The sequence below is a fragment of the Salvelinus alpinus genome, chromosome 2 (genome assembly GCF_045679555.1).
Source record: "Salvelinus alpinus chromosome 2, SLU_Salpinus.1, whole genome shotgun sequence".
Taxonomy (NCBI): Eukaryota; Metazoa; Chordata; class Actinopteri; order Salmoniformes; family Salmonidae; genus Salvelinus; species Salvelinus alpinus.
The window spans coordinates 117,969,218-117,983,305 of record NC_092087.1 but is presented as its reverse complement, the minus strand read 5'-3'; positions in this window follow the sequence as shown (position 1 = coordinate 117,983,305).

The following is a 14,088-nucleotide window of genomic DNA, read 5'->3' as shown; positions in this document are numbered from 1 at the left end:
TATGATCTGGTTCCTGGGGCCTTCGATACTCCTTTCAATATATCCCTGTATGATCTGGAGCCTTCGATACTCCTTTCAATATATCCCTGTATGATCTGGATCCTGGAGCCTTCGATACTCCTTTCAATATATCCCTGTATGACTAGGTTCCTGGGGCCTTCGATACTCCTTTCAATATATCCCTGTATGATCTGGATCCTTCGATACTCCTTTCAATATATCCCTGTATGATCTGGAGCCTTTCGATACTCCTTTCAATATATCCCTGTATGATCTGGATCCTGGGGCCTTCAATACTCCTTTCAATATATCCCTGTATGATCTGGTTCCTGGGGCCTTCGATACTCCTTTCAATATATCCCTGTATGATCTGGATCCTTCGATACTCCTTTCAATATATCCCTGTATGATCTGGAGCCTTCGATACTCCTTTCAATATATCCCTGTATGATCTGGTTCCTGGGGCCTTCGATACTCCTTTCAATATATCCCTGTATGATCTGGGGCCTTCGATACTCCTTTCAATATATCCCTGTATGATCTGGAGCCTTCGATACTCCTTTCAATATATCCCTGTATGATCTGGATCCTGGAGCCTTCGATACTCCTTTCAATATATCCCTGTATGATCTGGAGCCTTCGATACTCCTTTCAATATATCCCTGTATGATCTGGAGCCTTCGATACTCCTTTCAATATATCCCTGTATGATCTGGTTCCTGGGGCCTTCGATACTCCTTTCAATATATCCCTGTATGATCTGGTTCCTGGGGCCTTCGATACTCCTTTCAATATATCCCTGTATGATCTGGGGCCTTCGATACTCCTTTCAATATATCCCTGTATGATCTGGTTCCTGGAGCCTTCGATACTCCTTTCAATATATCCCTGTATGATCTGGGGCCTTCGATTCTCCTTTCAATATATCCCTGTATGATCTGGGGCCTTCGATACTCCTTTCAATATATCCCTGTATGATCTGGTTCCTGGAGCCTTCGATACTCCTTTCAATATATCCCTGTATGATCTGGTTCCTGGGGCCTTCGATACTCCTTTCAATATATCCCTGTATGATCTGGTTCCTGGGGCCTTCGATACTCCTTTCAATATATCCCTGTATGATCTGGATCCTGGAGCCTTCGATACTCCTTTCAATGTATCCCTGTATGATCTGGATCCTGGAGCCTTCGATACTCCTTTCAATATATCCCTGTATGATCTGGAGCCTTCGATACTCCTTTCAATATATCCCTGTATGATCTGGTTCCTGGGGCCTTCGATACTCCTTTCAATATATCCCTGTATGATCTGGTTCCTGGAGCCTTCGATACTCCTTTCAATATATCCCTGTATGATCTGGATCCTGGAGCCTTCGATACTCCTTTCAATATATCCCTGTATGATCTGGAGCCTTCGATACTCCTTTCAATATATCCCTGTATGATCTGGAGCCTTCGATTCTCCTTTCAATATATCCCTGTATGATCTGGTTCCTGGGGCCTTCGATACTCCTTTCAATATATCCCTGTATGATCTGGTTCCTGGAGCCTTCGATACTCCTTTCAATATATCCTTGTATGATCTGGTTCCTTCGATACTCCTTTCAATATATCCCTGTATGATCTGGGGCCTTCGATACTCCTTTCAATATATCCCTGTATGATCTGGTTCCTGGGGCCTTCGATACTCCTTTCAATATATCCCTGTATGATCTGGGGCCTTCGATACTCCTTTCAATATATCCCTGTATGATCTGGAGCCTTCGATACTCCTTTCAATATATCCCTGTATGATCTGGGGCCTTCGATACTCCTTTCAATATATCCCTGTATGATCTGGTTCCTGGGGCCTTCGATACTCCTTTCAATATATCCCTGTATGATCTGGAGCCTTCGATACTCCTTTCAATATATCCCTGTATGATCTGGTTCCTGGGGCCTTCGATACTCCTTTCAATATATCCCTGTATGATCTGGGGCCTTCGATACTCCTTTCAATATATCCCTGTATGATCTGGTTCCTGGAGCCTTCGATACTCCTTTCAATATATCCCTGTATGATCTGGGGCCTTCGATTCTCCTTTCAATATATCCCTGTATGATCTGGGGCCTTCGATACTCCTTTCAATATATCCCTGTATGATCTGGTTCCTGGAGCCTTCGATACTCCTTTCAATATATCCCTGTATGATCTGGTTCCTGGGGCCTTCGATACTCCTTTCAATATATCCCTGTATGATCTGGTTCCTGGGGCCTTCGATACTCCTTTCAATATATCCCTGTATGATCTGGATCCTGGAGCCTTCGATACTCCTTTCAATGTATCCCTGTATGATCTGGATCCTGGAGCCTTCGATACTCCTTTCAATATATCCCTGTATGATCTGGAGCCTTCGATACTCCTTTCAATATATCCCTGTATGATCTGGTTCCTGGGGCCTTCGATACTCCTTTCAATATATCCCTGTATGATCTGGTTCCTGGAGCCTTCGATACTCCTTTCAATATATCCCTGTATGATCTGGACCCTGGAGCCTTCGATACTCCTTTCAATATATCCCTGTATGATCTGGAGCCTTCGATACTCCTTTCAATATATCCCTGTATGATCTGGAGCCTTCGATACTCCTTTCAATATATCCCTGTATGATCTGGTTCCTGGGGCCTTCGCTACTCCTTTCAATATATCCCTGTATGATCTGGGGCCTTCGATAGTCCTTTCAATATATCCCTGTATGATCTGGTTCCTGGGGCCTTCGATACTCCTTTCAATATATCCCTGTATGATCTGGAGCCTTCGATACTCCTTTCAATATATCCCTGTATGATCTGGATCCTGGAGCCTTCGATACTCCTTTCAATATATCCCTGTATGATCTGGTTCCTGGGGCCTTCGATACTCCTTTCAATATATCCCTGTATGATCTGGATCCTTCGATACTCCTTTCAATATATCCCTGTATGATCTGGAGCCTTTCGATACTCCTTTCAATATATCCCTGTATGATCTGGTTCCTGGGGCCTTCGATACTCCTTTCAATATATCCCTGTATGATCTGGATCCTGGGGCCTTCAATACTCCTTTCAATATATCCCTGTATGATCTGGTTCCTGGGGCCTTCGATACTCCTTTCAATATATCCCTGTATGATCTGGATCCTTCGATACTCCTTTCAATACATCCCTGTATGATCTGGAGCCTTCGATACTCCTTTCAATATATCCCTGTATGATCTGGTTCCTGGGGCCTTCGATACTCCTTTCAATATATCCCTGTATGATCTGGGGCCTTCGATACTCCTTTCAATATATCCCTGTATGATCTGGAGCCTTCGATACTCCTTTCAATATATCCCTGTATGATCTGGATCCTGGAGCCTTCGATACTCCTTTCAATATATCCCTGTATGATCTGGGGCCTTCGATACTCCTTTCAATATATCCCTGTATGATCTGGAGCCTTCGATACTCCTTTCAATATATCCCTGTATGATCTGGTTCCTGGGGCCTTCGATACTCCTTTCAATATATCCCTGTATGATCTGGATCCTGGAGCCTTCAATACTCCTTTCAATATATCCCTGTATGATCTGGAGCCTTCGATACTCCTTTCAATATATCCCTGTATGATCTGGTTCCTTCGATACTCCTTTCAATATATCCCTGTATGATCTGGTTCCTGGGGCCTTCGATACTCCCTTCAATATATCCCTGTATGATCTGGAGCCTTCGATACTCCTTTCAATATATCCCTGTATGATCTGGGGCCTTCGATACTCCTTTCAATATATCCCTGTATGATCAGGTTCCTGGAGCCTTCGATACTCCTTTCAATATATCCCTGTATGATCTGGGGCCTTCGATTCTCCTTTCAATATATCCCTGTATGATCTGGTTCCTGGGGCCTTCGATACTCCTTTCAATATATCCCTGTATGATCTGGTTCCTGGAGCCTTCGATACTCCTTTCAATATATCCCTGTATGATCTGGTTCCTTCGATACTCCTTTCAATATATCCCTGTATGATCTGGGGCCTTCGATACTCCTTTCAATATATCCCTGTATGATCTGGAGCCTTCGATACTCCTTTCAATATATCCCTGTATGATCTGGATCCTGGGGCCTTCGATACTCCTTTCAATATATCCCTGTATGATCTGGGGCCTTCGATACTCCTTTCAATATATCCCTGTATGATCTGGGGCCTTCGATGCTCCTTTCAATATATCCCTGTATGATCTGGAGCCTTCGATACTCCTTTCAATATATCCCTGTATGATCTGGTTCCTGGGGCCTTTGATTCTCCTTTCAATATATCCCTGTATGATCTGGTTCCTGGGGCCTTTGATACTCCTTTCAATATATCCCTGTATGATCTGGAGCCTTCGATACTCCTTTCAATATATCCCTGTATGATCTGGGGCCTTCGATACTCCTTTCAATATATCCCTGTATGATCTGGTTCCTGGGGCCTTCGATACTCCTTTCAATATATCCCTGTATGATCTGGGGCCTTCGATACTCCTTTCAATATATCCCTGTATGATCTGGTTCCTGGGGCCTTCGATACTCCTTTCAATATATCCCTGTATGATCTGGGGCCTTCGATACTCCTTTCAATATATCCCTGTATGATCTGGTTCCTGGAGCCTTCGATACTCCTTTCAATATATCCCTGTATGATCTGGTTCCTGGAGCCTTCGATTCTCCTTTCAATATATCCCTGTATGATCTGGATCCTGGGGCCTTCGATACTCCTTTCAATATATCCCTGTATGATCTGGTTCCTGGAGCCTTCGATACTCCTTTCAATATATCCCTGTATGATCTGGTTCCTGGGGCCTTCGATACTCCTTTCAATATATCCCTGTATGATCTGGGGCCTTCGATACTCCTTTCAATATATCCCTGTATGATCTGGTTCCTGGAGCCTTCGATACTCCTTTCAATATATCCCTGCATGATCTGGATCCTGGAGCCTTCGATACTCCTTTCAATATATCCCTGTATGATCTGGTTCCTGGGGCCTTCGATACTCCTTTCAATATATCCCTGTATGATCTGGTTCCTGGAGCCTTCGATACTCCTTTCAATATATCCCTGTATGATCTGGTTCCTGGGGCCTTCGATACTCCTTTCAATATATCCCTGTATGATTTGGTTCCTTCGATACTCCTTTCAATATATCCCTGTATGATCTGGTTCCTTCGATACTCCTTTCAATATATCCCTGTATGATCTGGATCCTGGGGCCTTCGATACTCCTTTCAATATATCCCTGTATGATCTGGGGCCTTCGATACTCCTTTCAATATATCCCTGTATGATCTGGTTCCTGGGGCCTTCGATACTCCTTTCAATATATCCCTGTATGATCTGGAGCCTTCGATTCTCCTTTCAATATATCCCTGTATGATCTGGAGCCTTCGATTCTCCTTTCAATATATCCCTGTATGATCTGGTTCCTGGGGCCTTCGATACTCCTTTCAATATATCCCTGTATGATCTGGAGCCTTCGATACTCCTTTCAATATATCCCTGTATGATCTGGGTCCTGGGGCCTTCGATACTCCTTTCAATATATCCCTTTATGATCTGGTTCCTGGAGCCTTCGATACTCCTTTCAATATATCCCTGTATGATCTGGATCCTGGGGCCTTCGATTCTAATTTCAATATATCCCTGTATGATCTGGATCCTGGAGCCTTCGATACTCCTTTCAATATATCCCTGTATGATCTGGAGCCTTCGATACTCCTTTCAATATATCCCTGTATGATCTGGGGCCTTCGATACTCCTTTCAATATATCCCTGTATGATCAGGTTCCTGGAGCCTTCGATACTCCTTTCAATATATCCCTGTATGATCTGGGGCCTTCGATTCTCCTTTCAATATATCCCTGTATGATCTGGTTCCTGGGGCCTTCGATACTCCTTTCAATATATCCCTGTATGATCTGGTTCCTGGAGCCTTCGATACTCCTTTCAATATATCCCTGTATGATCTGGTTCCTTCGATACTCCTTTCAATATATCCCTGTATGATCTGGGGCCTTCGATACTCCTTTCAATATATCCCTGTATGATCTGGAGCCTTCGATACTCCTTTCAATATATCCCTGTATGATCTGGATCCTGGGGCCTTCGATACTCCTTTCAATATATCCCTGTATGATCTGGGGCCTTCGATACTCCTTTCAATATATCCCTGTATGATCTGGGGCCTTCGATGCTCCTTTCAATATATCCCTGTATGATCTGGAGCCTTCGATACTCCTTTCAATATATCCCTGTATGATCTGGTTCCTGGGGCCTTTGATTCTCCTTTCAATATATCCCTGTATGATCTGGTTCCTGGGGCCTTTGATACTCCTTTCAATATATCCCTGTATGATCTGGAGCCTTCGATACTCCTTTCAATATATCCCTGTATGATCTGGGGCCTTCGATACTCCTTTCAATATATCCCTGTATGATCTGGTTCCTGGGGCCTTCGATACTCCTTTCAATATATCCCTGTATGATCTGGGGCCTTCGATACTCCTTTCAATATATCCCTGTATGATCTGGTTCCTGGGGCCTTCGATACTCCTTTCAATATATCCCTGTATGATCTGGGGCCTTCGATACTCCTTTCAATATATCCCTGTATGATCTGGTTCCTGGAGCCTTCGATACTCCTTTCAATATATCCCTGTATGATCTGGTTCCTGGAGCCTTCGATTCTCCTTTCAATATATCCCTGTATGATCTGGATCCTGGGGCCTTCGATACTCCTTTCAATATATCCCTGTATGATCTGGTTCCTGGAGCCTTCGATACTCCTTTCAATATATCCCTGTATGATCTGGTTCCTGGGGCCTTCGATACTCCTTTCAATATATCCCTGTATGATCTGGGGCCTTCGATACTCCTTTCAATATATCCCTGTATGATCTGGTTCCTGGAGCCTTCGATACTCCTTTCAATATATCCCTGCATGATCTGGATCCTGGAGCCTTCGATACTCCTTTCAATATATCCCTGTATGATCTGGTTCCTGGGGCCTTCGATACTCCTTTCAATATATCCCTGTATGATCTGGTTCCTGGAGCCTTCGATACTCCTTTCAATATATCCCTGTATGATCTGGTTCCTGGGGCCTTCGATACTCCTTTCAATATATCCCTGTATGATTTGGTTCCTTCGATACTCCTTTCAATATATCCCTGTCTGATCTGGTTCCTTCGATACTCCTTTCAATATATCCCTGTATGATCTGGATCCTGGGGCCTTCGATACTCCTTTCAATATATCCCTGTATGATCTGGGGCCTTCGATACTCCTTTCAATATATCCCTGTATGATCTGGTTCCTGGGGCCTTCGATACTCCTTTCAATATATCCCTGTATGATCTGGAGCCTTCGATTCTCCTTTCAATATATCCCTGTATGATCTGGAGCCTTCGATTCTCCTTTCAATATATCCCTGTATGATCTGGTTCCTGGGGCCTTCGATACTCCTTTCAATATATCCCTGTATGATCTGGAGCCTTCGATACTCCTTTCAATATATCCCTGTATGATCTGGATCCTGGGGCCTTCGGTACTCCTTTCAATATATCCCTTTATGATCTGGTTCCTGGAGCCTTCGATACTCCTTTCAATATATCCCTGTATGATCTGGATCCTGGGGCCTTCGATTCTAATTTCAATATATCCCTGTATGATCTGGATCCTGGAGCCTTCGATACTCCTTTCAATATATCCCTGTATGATCTGGAGCCTTCGATACTCCTTTCAATATATCCCTGTATGATTTGGTTCCTTCGATACTCCTTTCAATATATCCCTGTATGATCTGGTTCCTTCGATACTCCTTTCAATATATCCCTGTATGATCTGGATCCTGGGGCCTTCGATACTCCTTTCAATATATCCCTGTATGATCTGGGGCCTTCGATACTCCTTTCAATATATCCCTGTATGATCTGGTTCCTGGGGCCTTCGATACTCCTTTCAATATATCCCTGTATGATCTGGAGCCTTCGATTCTCCTTTCAATATATCCCTGTATGATCTGGAGCCTTCGATACTCCTTTCAATATATCCCTGTATGATCTGGATCCTGGGGCCTTCGGTACTCCTTTCAATATATCCCTTTATGATCTGGTTCCTGGAGCCTTCGATACTCCTTTCAATATATCCCTGTATGATCTGGATCCTGGGGCCTTCGATTCTAATTTCAATATATCCCTGTATGATCTGGATCCTGGAGCCTTCGATACTCCTTTCAATATATCCCTGTATGATCTGGAGCCTTCGATACTCCTTTCAATATATCCCTGTATGATCTGGGGCCTTCGATACTCCTTTCAATATATCCCTGTATGATCAGGTTCCTGGAGCCTTCGATACTCCTTTCAATATATCCCTGTATGATCTGGGGCCTTCGATTCTCCTTTCAATATATCCCTGTATGATCTGGTTCCTGGGGCCTTCGATACTCCTTTCAATATATCCCTGTATGATCTGGTTCCTGGAGCCTTCGATACTCCTTTCAATATATCCCTGTATGATCTGGTTCCTTTTATACTCCTTTCAATATATCCCTGTATGATCTGGGGCCTTCGATACTCCTTTCAATATATCCCTGTATGATCTGGAGCCTTCGATACTCCTTTCAATATATCCCTGTATGATCTGGATCCTGGGGCCTTCGATACTCCTTTCAATATATCCCTGTATGATCTGGGGCCTTCGATACTCCTTTCAATATATCCCTGTATGATCTGGGGCCTTCGATGCTCCTTTCAATATATCCCTGTATGATCTGGAGCCTTCGATACTCCTTTCAATATATCCCTGTATGATCTGGTTCCTGGGGCCTTTGATTCTCCTTTCAATATATCCCTGTATGATCTGGTTCCTGGGGCCTTTGATACTCCTTTCAATATATCCCTGTATGATCTGGAGCCTTCGATACTCCTTTCAATATATCCCTGTATGATCTGGGGCCTTCGATACTCCTTTCAATATATCCCTGTATGATCTGGTTCCTGGGGCCTTCGATACTCCTTTCAATATATCCCTGTATGATCTGGGGCCTTCGATACTCCTTTCAATATATCCCTGTATGATCTGGTTCCTGGGGCCTTCGATACTCCTTTCAATATATCCCTGTATGATCTGGGGCCTTCGATACTCCTTTCAATATATCCCTGTATGATCTGGTTCCTGGAGCCTTCGATACTCCTTTCAATATATCCCTGTATGATCTGGTTCCTGGAGCCTTCGATTCTCCTTTCAATATATCCCTGTATGATCTGGATCCTGGGGCCTTCGATACTCCTTTCAATATATCCCTGTATGATCTGGTTCCTGGAGCCTTCGATACTCCTTTCAATATATCCCTGTATGATCTGGTTCCTGGGGCCTTCGATACTCCTTTCAATATATCCCTGTATGATCTGGGGCCTTCGATACTCCTTTCAATATATCCCTGTATGATCTGGTTCCTGGAGCCTTCGATACTCCTTTCAATATATCCCTGTATGATCTGGAGCCTTCGATACTCCTTTCAATATATCCCTGTATGATCTGGATCCTGGGGCCTTCGATACTCCTTTCAATATATCCCTTTATGATCTGGTTCCTGGAGCCTTCGATACTCCTTTCAATATATCCCTGTATGATCTGGATCCTGGGGCCTTCGATTCTAATTTCAATATATCCCTGTATGATCTGGATCCTGGAGCCTTCGATACTCCTTTCAATATATCCCTGTATGATCTGGAGCCTTCGATACTCCTTTCAATATATCCCTGTATGATCTGGGGCCTTCGATACTCCTTTCAATATATCCCTGTATGATCAGGTTCCTGGAGCCTTTGATACTCCTTTCAATATATCCCTGTATGATCTGGGGCCTTCGATTCTCCTTTCAATATATCCCTGTATGATCTGGTTCCTGGGGCCTTCGATACTCCTTTCAATATATCCCTGTATGATCTGGTTCCTGGAGCCTTCGATACTCCTTTCAATATATCCCTGTATGATCTGGTTCCTTCGATACTCCTTTCAATATATCCCTGTATGATCTGGGGCCTTCGATACTCCTTTCAATATATCCCTGTATGATCTGGAGCCTTCGATACTCCTTTCAATATATCCCTGTATGATCTGGATCCTGGGGCCTTCGATACTCCTTTCAATATATCCCTGTATGATCTGGGGCCTTCGATACTCCTTTCAATATATCCCTGTATGATCTGGGGCCTTCGATGCTCCTTTCAATATATCCCTGTATGATCTGGAGCCTTCGATACTCCTTTCAATATATCCCTGTATGATCTGGTTCCTGGGGCCTTTGATTCTCCTTTCAATATATCCCTGTATGATCTGGTTCCTGGGGCCTTTGATACTCCTTTCAATATATCCCTGTATGATCTGGAGCCTTCGATACTCCTTTCAATATATCCCTGTATGATCTGGGGCCTTCGATACTCCTTTCAATATATCCCTGTATGATCTGGTTCCTGGGGCCTTCGATACTCCTTTCAATATATCCCTGTATGATCTGGGGCCTTCGATACTCCTTTCAATATATCCCTGTATGATCTGGTTCCTGGGGCCTTCGATACTCCTTTCAATATATCCCTGTATGATCTGGGGCCTTCGATACTCCTTTCAATATATCCCTGTATGATCTGGTTCCTGGAGCCTTCGATACTCCTTTCAATATATCCCTGTATGATCTGGTTCCTGGAGCCTTCGATTCTCCTTTCAATATATCCCTGTATGATCTGGATCCTGGGGCCTTCGATACTCCTTTCAATATATCCCTGTATGATCTGGTTCCTGGAGCCTTCGATACTCCTTTCAATATATCCCTGTATGATCTGGTTCCTGGGGCCTTCGATACTCCTTTCAATATATCCCTGTATGATCTGGGGCCTTCGATACTCCTTTCAATATATCCCTGTATGATCTGGTTCCTGGGGCCTTCGATACTCCTTTCAATATATCCCTGCATGATCTGGGGCCTTCGATACTCCTTTCAATATATCCCTGTATGATCTGGTTCCTGGAGCCTTCGATACTCCTTTCAATATATCCCTGTATGATCTGGTTCCTGGAGCCTTCGATTCTCCTTTCAATATATCCCTGTATGATCTGGATCCTGGGGCCTTCGATACTCCTTTCAATATATCCCTGTATGATCTGGTTCCTGGAGCCTTCGATACTCCTTTCAATATATCCCTGTATGATCTGGTTCCTGGGGCCTTCGATACTCCTTTCAATATATCCCTGTATGATCTGGGGCCTTCGATACTCCTTTCAATATATCCCTGTATGATCTGGTTCCTGGAGCCTTCGATACTCCTTTCAATATATCCCTGCATGATCTGGATCCTGGAGCCTTCGATACTCCTTTCAATATATCCCTGTATGATCTGGTTCCTGGGGCCTTCGATACTCCTTTCAATATATCCCTGTATGATCTGGTTCCTGGAGCCTTCGATACTCCTTTCAATATATCCCTGTATGATCTGGTTCCTGGGGCCTTCGATACTCCTTTCAATATATCCCTGTATGATTTGGTTCCTTCGATACTCCTTTCAATATATCCCTGTATGATCTGGTTCCTTCGATACTCCTTTCAATATATCCCTGTATGATCTGGATCCTGGGGCCTTCGATACTCCTTTCAATATATCCCTGTATGATCTGGGGCCTTCGATACTCCTTTCAATATATCCCTGTATGATCTGGTTCCTGGGGCCTTCGATACTCCTTTCAATATATCCCTGTATGATCTGGAGCCTTCGATTCTCCTTTCAATATATCCCTGTATGATCTGGAGCCTTCGATTCTCCTTTCAATATATCCCTGTATGATCTGGTTCCTGGGGCCTTCGATACTCCTTTCAATATATCCCTGTATGATCTGGGGCCTTCATTACTCCTTTCAATATATCCCTGTATGATCTGGTTCCTGGGGCCTTCGATACTCCTTTCAATATATCCCTGTATGATCTGGATCCTGGAGCCTTCGATACTCCTTTCAATATATCCCTGTATGATCTGGTTCCTTCGATACTCCTTTCAATATATCCCTGTATGATCTGGATCCTGGAGCCTTCGATACTCCTTTCAATATATCCCTGTATGATCTGGTTCCTTCGATACTCCTTTCAATATATCCCTGTATGATCTGGATCCTGGAGCCTTCGATACTCCTTTCAATATATCCCTGTATGATCTGCGGCCTTCGATACTCCTTTCAATATATCCCTGTATGATCTGGTTCCTGGGGCCTTCGATACTCCTTTCAATATATCCCTGTATGATCTGGTTCCTGGGGCCTTCGATACTCCTTTCAATATATCCCTGTATGATCTGGATCCTTCGATACTCCTTTCAATATATCCCTGTATGATCTGGAGCCTTCGATACTCCTTTCAATATATCCCTGTATGATCTGGTTCCTGGGGCCTTCGATACTCCTTTCAATATATCCCTGTATGATCTGGTTCCTGGGGCCTTCTATACTCCTTTCAATATATCCCTGTATGATCTGGAGCCTTCGATACTCCTTTCAATATATCCCTGTATGATCTGGGGCCTTCGATACTCCTTTCAATATATCCCTGTATGATCTGGTTCCTGGGGCCTTCGATACTCCTTTCAATATATCCCTGTATGATCTGGTTCCTGGAGCCTTCGATACTCCTTTCAATATATCCCTGTATGATCTGGTTCCTGGAGCCTTCGATACTCCTTTCAATATATCCCTGTATGATCTGGAGCCTTCGATACTCCTGTCAATATATCCCTGTATGATCTGGTTCCTGGGGCCTTCTATACTCCTTTCAATATATCCCTGTATGATCTGGTTCCTGGAGCCTTCGATACTCCTTTCAATATATCCCTGTATGATCTGGTTCCTTTTATACTCCTTTCAATATATCCCTGTATGATCTGGGGCCTTCGATACTCCTTTCAATATATCCCTGTATGATCTGGAGCCTTCGATACTCCTTTCAATATATCCCTGTATGATCTGGATCCTGGGGCCTTCGATACTCCTTTCAATATATCCCTGTATGATCTGGGGCCTTCGATACTCCTTTCAATATATCCCTGTATGATCTGGGGCCTTCGATGCTCCTTTCAATATATCCCTGTATGATCTGGAGCCTTCGATACTCCTTTCAATATATCCCCGTATGATCTGGTTCCTGGGGCCTTTGATTCTCCTTTCAATATATCCCTGTATGATCTGGTTCCTGGGGCCTTTGATACTCCTTTCAATATATCCCTGTATGATCTGGAGCCTTCGATACTCCTTTCAATATATCCCTGTATGATCTGGGGCCTTCGATACTCCTTTCAATATATCCCTGTATGATCTGGTTCCTGGGGCCTTCGATGCTCCTTTCAATATATCCCTGTATGATCTGGGGCCTTCGATACTCCTTTCAATATATCCCTGTATGATCTGGTTCCTGGGGCCTTCGATACTCCTTTCAATATATCCCTGTATGATCTGGGGCCTTCGATACTCCTTTCAATATATCCCTGTATGATCTGGTTCCTGGAGCCTTCGAAACTCCTTTCAATATATCCCTGTATGATCCTGGAGCCTTCGATTCTCCTTTCAATATATCCCTGTATGATCTGGATCCTGGGGCCTTCGATACTCCTTTCAATATATCCCTGTATGATCTGGTTCCTGGAGCCTTCGATACTCCTTTCAATATATCCCTGTATGATCTGGTTCCTGGGGCCTTCGATACTCCTTTCAATATATCCCTGTATGATCTGGGGCCTTCGATACTCCTTTCAATATATCCCTGTATGATCTGGTTCCTGGAGCCTTCGATACTCCTTTCAATATATCCCTGTATGATCTGGTTCCTGGAGCCTTCGATTCTCCTTTCAATATATCCCTGTATGATCTGGATCCTGGGGCCTTCGATACTCCTTTCAATATATCCCTGTATGATCTGGTTCCTGGAGCCTTCGATACTCCTTTCAATATATCCCTGTATGATCTGGTTCCTGGGGCCTTCGACACTCCTTTCAATATATCCCTGTATGATC